This window comes from Onychomys torridus, chromosome 8 (genome assembly GCF_903995425.1).
Source record: "Onychomys torridus chromosome 8, mOncTor1.1, whole genome shotgun sequence".
Taxonomy (NCBI): Eukaryota; Metazoa; Chordata; class Mammalia; order Rodentia; family Cricetidae; genus Onychomys; species Onychomys torridus.
Window position 1 is genome coordinate 67196647 of NC_050450.1, and position 9546 is coordinate 67206192.

General features: G+C 46.9%; 1 pseudogene; it reads right to left on the bottom strand.

The window, feature by feature from the left end:
* Positions 1–496: 496 nt before the first annotated feature.
* Positions 497–2720, bottom strand: LOC118589836 (annotated as a pseudogene).
* Between the last annotated feature and the right edge of the window lie 6826 nt (positions 2721–9546).

A 9546-nucleotide genomic window follows, 5' to 3' on the forward strand; every position in this document is an offset into this window, starting at 1 on the left:
CAGGCTTGGGACGATAACTAAGTGCCAGGACGTTTACCTTCCTTGCTTTTAGTAGCTTTATGTGATTTCTAATGAGTTCTCTAACTAAACTGCCCTTCTTCTTTCTTCTTCCTCTTCTTCTTCTTCTTCTTCTTCTTCTTCTTCTTCTTCTTCTTCTTCTTCTTCTCCTTCTTTTCTTCTTCTTCTTTTGGTGGGGGGGGTGGTTGTTTTTGTTTTTTGTTTTGTTTTTTGACACTGTGGAAGGTCAGAAACTTTATTCACAGGCTTGTTGCTACTTCTGAATACTCAGGTCCCCTGCCATCCAGGACTCCTGTGAGATGCTGTCTTGTTGCCCAAGATAAGGACACCTTACTTTTGCATCCCCAACCTTTTCTGCCAGCACAGCTGGGAGACAGCCTGCTTGATGGTACTGGGTTCCAGCACCAAGGGATAAGGCACTTTGTGTTTGACAAGAAGGCGCTCACCGCTGGCTGGTAGGTGAGGTGTGGTGGTGGCCTCAGGATGGGATCATGCCTTTGTTTCTCTTCCGGTCAGCCATGGTTCTACGGCTCTGGTTGGCTCTGGTGGTCTTCTTAGCTTCCTTCTTCCTGGGCTCCTGGGTGGTTTCTCGGCTTTGCCCAAGGCGCTGGGGGCTGCCCGTCACTGCTGCGGAATGCTCAGGCTGGTACGCCTTCCTGGCGAGGAAGGTCATGCACCTGGCTTCAGCCTTTTCCCTCAGCACTGCAGGATCCTGGATGAAATGGTCCAGCTTGGGGGCCTCCTCTCCAACTTCCTCCACTTCCTCATCTTCTTCCTCCTGTCCTTCTCCAGGCGCTTTGGTTCTCAGCACCTGAGGGATGGTGAAGGGCCGGCGGCTGATGAGCTCATCATCAGAGTCTGCATCATTGGCGCCCACCTGATGGCCATCATACGTGTCATTGTAAGCATCCTCATAGTCATCAGCCTGGTATTCTCCTGGCTGCAGTGGAACCTCCTGCACTACCACACTGTACTGCTGGTAGCGATGCCGCGGTGCCACCACAGCCTGCTTGCCATTCGCCAGGCTCCTCACGTTCTCCTCCTTCCTCCTTCCTCCTGCCCTTGTGCACTCTGCTCAGATCCACTGAGTCCCTGCTGAACACATCAAACTCATCGTTCTGGAAGACGTTGTGACGAGATGTCAGCAGAAGTGTAGGGTCCGGCTTCACTTGTCTTTCTAGGCTGCGGTCCAGCTGGCCGAGTTCAGGGGCCAGCCAGCCGATCCTCCAGGATGTTGTTGATCACCTGCTCTGCATCATAGCTATAGTGCTCCAGGCAGGCCAGGATAAAGCCCTCCCCGAGGTCTGGCAGCAGGTCTTTCACTTGGGAGATAAGTGAGTCTAGTTCCACACCACACACGGTTGGGCCCGGGGCAGTTTCTGCACCCATGCCCTCTTCATCCTCCTCTGAGTTCTCCAGCTGTGATGGCATTTCACTGACTGGCTTTGCTGTCATGGTGACTTCATTATTAGGATCCTTGGCCCCTGATGGGTCTTCAATGTCCTTGGTTTTCTGTCTGTCCACTCCTTCCCATGCACCTTCCACAGCCTGTAGGATGTAGGCAGTCCGGATCTCATCCAAGGCTGATGTCTTCGGCTACAGGGAAGAATGAGTCATAGTCCTGGGGGAATCTCTTTTCCTGCAGCAAGGAGCTGAAGATCTGAAGGAATTCTTCAATGAAGCCTTGAATGTTGTCACTGCTGCTCTCTAGAATGGGAAGGAGGCAGATCTGGTTCAGGATGATGTGAAACACCTCCATTAGCTTTTTGTTGGAATGGGAGAGCCTCTGCCACATGTCACCTAGCATCTTGCTATCTTCAAGCCTCCTCTTCTTAATTGCAGTCTCCATTTCAGGAATTGCCATCTCATAAAAGGCTGTAACAAAAGTCATGTTTCTGGAAGGTTTGGCAGGCCAAAGGGAAGATCTCCAGAAAGACCCAGAGCGTGGTGCAGGTATCACATAGATAGAGAACAATGTCCTTTAATTCCAAGAGAGGCATGTCACTGGGGGTCAACCGACTCTTCTCCCCAAGTTTCTGGGGTGTGGTGCTGGCCCCATCCCCTTGCAAGCCACAGTGCTGGAGGATATTGTTGAAGACCTGAAGTATGGTGGGAATGGTTTCATCCAGGTCATTATAATAACTTGGCTGCTGAATAAATATGTTTTCTATCATTTTCTGGAGCAGTGGTGAGTTGCCTTTTCCAAAGAGCACACAGAGGTCCAGGATCTTTGGGATGTCAAAGAGGAAGTTATTGTAGAGGATTTCTCCAAATGCAGATGGAGAAATGAAGTGATCTTTGGACTCCTTGTGAGTGGACATTTGGAGGAAGGTGAGGAAAACGCTCGGGTGTAGGTGCTTCTGCATGTCAGCCACCTCAGGGGGCGGGGCCACCCACTCATCAAACTTTTGGGGCACATAGCACAGGTAGGAGTCCAGGCACTTCTGCAGGGTCTCATCAAAAATGACCTGGCACCAGAATTTATCGTGAGGCAAGGCCGGGAGCCAGTCGAGGTCATGGCTACAAAGGTGCCATGTTCCAGGTACTCCTCCACTAGGGTGGGAATGTTGTCTTTAGGGGCGGTTTGTATAACAATACCGGTCTGCCTTCCACTCAGGGTGCAGTGCTGGTGAAGTCCTCGGCTTTCCTGTCTTCGGGTCTTTGTGGGTGATCTGGAGTTAGTCCAAAGGAAGAGCTGGCATTGTGCTACGTGACCCTCCTCCCGACTCCACACCCGCAACTCAGTGACAGCTTCCACGGAACTGGGGTTGGTTTTTTGAAACAGGGTTTTTATATATAACAGCCCTGTCTGTCCTGGATTTTGCTCTATAGACCAGGATGGCCTCGAACTCACCTCTGCCTCTCAACTGCTGGGATTAAAGGCATGCACCACCACCACCTGGCAACTACCGTGCTTCTGGGTATGTAGTTTAAATCCATATGGAACATCATTTATTTATTTTTATTAATAACCTTTTATTTTAATAAACTTTACTATTCAAAAACCTTGCAAATAAATAAAATCATCACACACCAAAATTAACCAGACCCAAAGTATATTTATTTACTTCTATAAAGTTAGACCAGGCATTTGGAATGGAAGCTTCATAGCTTCCATTATTAATGCACTTTTGGAATAAAATGTATTTTATGCACTTATTTACCACTCAAACCAGCAAATCCATGACAGAATTAGAACTGAAGAGACAGCTTTCTCTCCTCTTTCATGTTCCTGTCTGTCACGTGCATTCATCATTCCTCAACCCCTTGTATTTAGCATCTCTGTTCTCTTTTCTTCACAGTCTACCGGACACCCACAGTCCCTGCTAATACATTTTCAAGGTCCCCAGGGCATCTCTGAGCATGGTGGCGCCACTTCTAATCCCAGCGTTTGGGAGGCACAGGCAGTTGGATCCCTATGAATGTGAGGTTAGCAGCCTGCTCAGCTCCAAGTTCTAAGCCAACCAGGGCTACATAGTAAAAATACCATCTCAAAAAATTAAATTAAGTAAAATATATACTGATTGACTCCTTTCTTTCTTTCTTTCTTTCTTTCTTTCTTTCTTTCTTTCTTTCTTTCTTTCTTTCTCTTTCTTTCTTTCTCTCTCTTCCTTTCTTTCTTTCTTTCCTTCTTCCTTCCTTCCTTCCTTTCTTCCTTCCTTCCTTTCTTTTTTTTTTTTTTTTTTTGAGACAGGGTTTCTCTGTATAGAATTGGTGCCTGTCCTGGATCTCACTCTGTAAACCAGGCTGGCCTCGAATTCATAGAGATCCGCCTGGCTCTGCCTCCCGAGTGCTGGGATTAAAGGTGTGCACCACTGCCACCCAGCTTGACTTCTTTTTCTTAAAGATTTCCCTTCTGCAAATGGTATTGTGAGGTGGTTTCCTCATTTCCTTTTATTGAAATACCTTCTTTTCTCGTATACTCTATCCTGATTACTGTTCCCCCTCCCTTTGCTACGCACAGTCCCTCCCTACCTCCCCTCCCAGCCACATCCACTCTCTTTCTGCCTCTCACTAGAAAAGAGCAGGCTTTTAAGAGATAATAATATAACAAAATAAAATACAAGATAAAACAAAAACTATCACATTGAGGTTGGACAAGACAAACCAACAGAAGGAAAAGGGCCCAAGAGAAGGCACAAGGGTCAGAGACCCACTTGTTTGCATACTCAGGAACCCCATGAAAACACTAACCTGGAAGCCATATATGAGTGCAGAGGACCTGGCACAGACCTGTGCCTGCTGTGCGTATTGCTTCAGTCTCTGTGAGTTCATACGAACTTTACTCATGTTGATTTAGAGGTCCTTGTTTTCTTGGTGTCCCCCGTCCCCTCTGGCTCTTACACTTTTTCTGTCTCCTGTTCCATGGGGTTCCCTGAACTCTGAGGAAAAGGATTTGATGGAGACATCCCATGTAGGGCTGAGTGTTTCAAGGCCTCCTGGCTGTGGCTTTCTGTATCTGTTCCAATCTGCTGCAGGAGGAAGCTTCTCTGGTGATGGCTGAGCAAGGCATCAGCCTATGAGCACAGCAAACATCATTAGAAGTCATTTTGTGACTATCTTTTTTCTAGACCAGTAGTGTTAGGTTTTACCCTTGGTCTCTAGGCTATCTAGTCTTTGGTTCTTGGTCACCCGAGCAGTGTCAGGTATGGGTTCCATCTCCTGGAGCGGGCCTTAAGTCAAACCACATATTGGTTGGTATATTAGTCAGGATCTCTATAGGAACAGAACTTGTAGAATGAATCTGTCTCTGCATTATAGAAAGGGTTTATTAGTGTGAATTACAGGATGCTAATCCAACAAAGGCTGGCTGTGAACAGAAAGCCCAAGAATCAGGTAATCCCTCAGTCCATGAGGCTGGATGTCTCCACTGATCTTTAGCGTACACTAGAATTCAGAAGTATCTCTGATTCCAGTGAAGGAATGGACTTGCCAGCAAGGATAGGGCAAGGGGCAAAGAGCAGAAGTTTGGGTCTTCATGTCCTTATACAGGTTTCTAGCAGAAGATGTGGCCCAGATATAAGGTGTGCCTCTTCCTGCCTCAACGTCCAAGTTAAGAAGTAGATCTTCCTACTTCGAGTTAAGCAAAAAACTCCCTCACAGGTATGGCCTCGGTTTTTGGATTTAGTTAATTCCAGATGTTGTCAAGTTGAATAGCCTTCACCGTCAGTTACTCCCACAGCTTTGTGCCACCCTTGCCCTCGCATATCTTGTAGGCAAGACACCATTGTAAATCAAAAGGTTTGGATTTGGTCTTTTGGTAGCACGCAGAGGACCCTCCTGTACCAAAGACACTAGAACACAGAGGTGAAGGCTCTATGTAGGTACAAGCTCAACCTCTCCATGTTCAGTTTTAGTTAAGTGTTGTCTTCAGCAACGGGGCCTTGTGGAGAGCAACCTATTGTCTTGGCAATAGCCTAGGTTGTTTGGGAATTCTCACAGAACCCCTTCAGCTAACAACTTTATTAGATGCAACCCAATCCCAGTACTTTGGCAATTTTTGTGGTGATATATTATGTACCCCAATAAAGCTTGCCGGGGGATCAGAGGACAGAGCCAGCCACTAGATGGAGGTCAGGCAGTGGTGGCACATACCTTTAATCCTATCACTCAGGAAGTAGAGATCTATCTGGATCTCTGTGAGTTCAAGGCCATGCTGGGCTACATGAGAGAAACAGAACCAGGCAATGGTGACACACGCCTTTAATCCCGGGAAGTAATATGGCAGGACATGGAAAGGTATATAAGGCGTGAGGAAACAGGAACTCGCTCTCTTGAGGCTGAGGATTTTGTAGAGATAAGTTAGTGGCTGGCTGTTCTGCTTCTCGGATCTTTCAGCTTTCACCCCAATGTCCAGCTCTGGGTTTTTTATTATAAGACCTTTAAGATTCATGTTACAATTTTAATGGGAAAAGCAAGCAAGCACCCAGCATGTTACTGGGGCCTTAGTCCTCACAGGTTCTCACATGGGCTATCTTGCCCAGGGGTTCAACTATGGTTTGGCTTGAGTCTTACCATGGAAGCCTGAGTCCATGGTGTAAGATTGGTCACTTCTAACTGTTTACCAGCACTATGCCTGAACCCCTGGCCCAGATGTTTTCAAAACCAGTTCAGAGGTGGTTGCTCACCTCAACTTGACTTCCAGAAAGAGGGGCTTTAGACTCACGATGGGTGCAGATAACAGCAAGCCGCCTGAAAAACTCCAGGGCTTCCCTGCTTGCACAACACTGTATTTACCCCTGTGTGATGCTGTCGAGAAAGAAAGTGAAACTAGTGGACAGCCTTTCAAGGGGACACAAATACCAGCATTGACTGTACCGCCTGGGCAGAGGCTTCATTTGGAGGGAATTCCCAGCCTGCTTATTTTGGCATTCTCACAGTGTGGTCCTGCTGGGTGGTGGAAAGCGGCCAGGCCTGACATCTCCAGTAAGAGTCATCCTTGCTCAGAGGCAAACATCCGGGCCCTAGGCAATCTTTCCATCCTGAGCCAGCAGACAAGCTGGCCCAATTGCAATGTTTGATTTTGTATTCAAAGATAGTTTTTCTGGGACACTTTGGCTGGAATTCAGTTCTCTTATTTTTCTTGCCTTCCCTCCTGATTCTTTTGCAACTGGCTGGGAATGTCTGTACTGTAATTGTCTACGTAAAGTCTCAGCACCGTATCAAGCCCTCTATCTATATGTCCTGTGGGCATTTGCAGGGGGGCCTCCAGCCTCTTTGATGAATAACCACTTTAGCTCACAAGGGAAGGGCACAGAATTAAAAACAGACATCATGTCCCCTGCTCCCAGCCTTGCCTCCTCCTCTTCCTCCTTTAGTATTATTGGGCAAGGAGTTTTGTTTATAGCTTCATGTAGCCATCTCTCTCTCACTGGCAGCAGCTGGAGAGGTGGTTCAGTGGTTAAGGCCACGGCTTGGTTCCTAGAACCCACATAGTGGCTCACAACCACCTGTAATTCCAATTCCAGGGGATCCAATACCCTCTTCTGACCTCCTCTGGCACTGCACACATGTGGTGCACACACATACACTCAGGCACACATACAAACATATTAAATAAATATGTTTTACAACATGAGTACTAATGAGTAACTTGAGATGCCACTGCATGTCTGTACAACCAGATGTGGCTAATTGAATCTTCTGGCCTTCTTTTCAAATTAAGAAAAATGAAAACTTGCTGGAGAGATGGCTCAACAGTTAAGAGTACCTGCTGCTCTTCCAGGGGAAGAGGACCCATGTTTGGTTCAGTTCCTAACACTCGTTCTGAGTGATTCACAACTGCTTGTAACTCCAGCTCCAGGGGTTCCAACATCCTCTTTCTTCTGCCCTCCATGAGCATCTACACACGTGTTGTGTACATTCATACACACACACACACACACACACACACACACACACACACGAAGCCAGGTGTGGTGGCACACGCCTTTAATCCCAACACTGGGCAAGGCAGAGGCAGGTGGATCTCTGTGAGTTTAGGCCAGCCTAGTCTACATAGTGAGGTCCAAGCTACCCAGAGCTACATAGTGAGACCTTGTATAAACTAAAAAAAAAGTTATATTTCTGTATTTATGATGTATCTGTACATATATGCCATGGTGTGCATGAAGAGGTCAGAGAATAACATGGGGAGTCATTTCTTTCCTTCTACTATATGGATCCTAGGGATATACTAAAGTCATCAGGCTTGACAAGTGTCTTTATCCACTGAGACATTTTCTCTCTCTTTCTTTCTTCCTTCCTTTCTTTCTTTCTTTCTTTCTTTCTTTCTTTCTTTCTTTCTCTCTCTCTCTCTCTCTCTCTCTCTCTCTCTCTCTCTCTCTCTCTTTCACAACTGGGTCTCTTTATGTAGCCCTGGCTGGTTTAGAACTCACTAAGTAGATGAGACTGGCCTTAAGCTCACAGAGGTCCACCTGCCTCTGCCTCTTGAGTGCTGGATTAAAGACTGGGGCGTCAACTCAGTGATAAACTGTTGTGTGTGTGTGTGTGTGTGTGTGTGTGTGTGTGTATACATGCATATGCGTAGATGTTCTCTCCTGTGTCTGCACATGTGGGAGCTCAAGGGCAGCATCAGGCATTCGTCTCAAGTGCCCTCTATCTTCAAGTATTTTAGTATCTACCTTGAGTGCATGTGTACACATGTAGAGGTCAGAAGACAACTTTCTGGTCTTGGTTCTTTCCTTCTACCACGTGGATCCCAGGGATTGAACTCAGGTCATTTGGGTTGGTGGCAAATGCCTTTACCCAGTGAACCACCTCACCAGCCCACCACCTCATTTATTATTATTTTTTTTTAGCCAATGTCTCTTCTTACTGAACTTGAAACTCACCATTTCAGCTACACTGGCTGGACAATCCACTGTCTTCCCCTTCCCCCATGCTGGGTTTGGAGCTGGGCACCACCATGACTACTTTTATATGGGTGCTGGGGATCCAAACTCAGGTTCTCCAGGTTTGCATAGCAACCACTGATCCATCTCCCCAGATCCACCTTCCCATTCCTGAATTACCTTTTCATCTATTTGTTGATTGGAGACAGATTTTTACCATGTAGCTCTGTCTGGCCTGGAATTCATATGTAAACTAGATTAGCTTTGAACTTGTAGCAATCTCCTGCCTCTGCCTTCAGAGTGCTGGAATCACAAGTGTGCACCACCATGCCTTGCCCATCAGTGAGTGACTCTTTAGAACAGTAGGTCCTCTAGAGGCACAGGTTCTTTCTTAGGGTGCCAAGTGAAAGGCTGGGGTGAGAAGCGGTGTCTTCTACCCAGACAGCTAGGCAGTGTTACTGTCAACAGGAGGGAATGAGTTGGCTTTAGAGGCAGGGGCCAGCACTGTGCCCTTCCTGCCAACAGCAAGTCAAGTGATAGGAAGCAAATCCCCAGCTCTCCCTGTTTTGTTTATGGAACCAGCACATTCTGTGACAACCCATGAAGTTCTGAGCACCACAGCTCAGGGGTTTCCCTTGTCTGCATGAGACATGTGATTCTGCTTTCTGGCTCATTTCCCTTCTGGACTCTTGGCTCCAACTCTTGACTTGGTCTTAGCAAAGGAACATTTCTCAGAAATGGGCATCACTTAACCGAGCCACTTGCAGAGAGTGGGCTGCCCACGCATGCATGGAATCAGTGCTTTTAAAATAAGCTCCAGGTAACAGATAAAGCAGTGGTATCACGGATTAAGGAAAGAGAGCAAACACTTCCCCCTTGGTGCCATTTAACCACGATTTGGATTATCTACTTCATACTCCCTGTGTCTTCTGTCCTCTTGTCTGTCTGTCGCATATTCCAAGTCTGTGCCTGCCTGGAGGCTGTCTTGTAAATCTGTCTTGTAAATCTGTCCCTGTCAACAGACGACTTCAATTCTTCCTTTCCAGCATAGACGTCACTGAAAAAGGACTGAAGGACAGGAAGCCTAGGTTTTATTAAGAAGTAGAGTCACAGGGAGAGCAGAGGGAAGGGTCCTGTGGATGGGTTGCTTTTTTGTTTTGGGGTGTGTGTGTATGTGTGTGTGTGTTTTAATTTG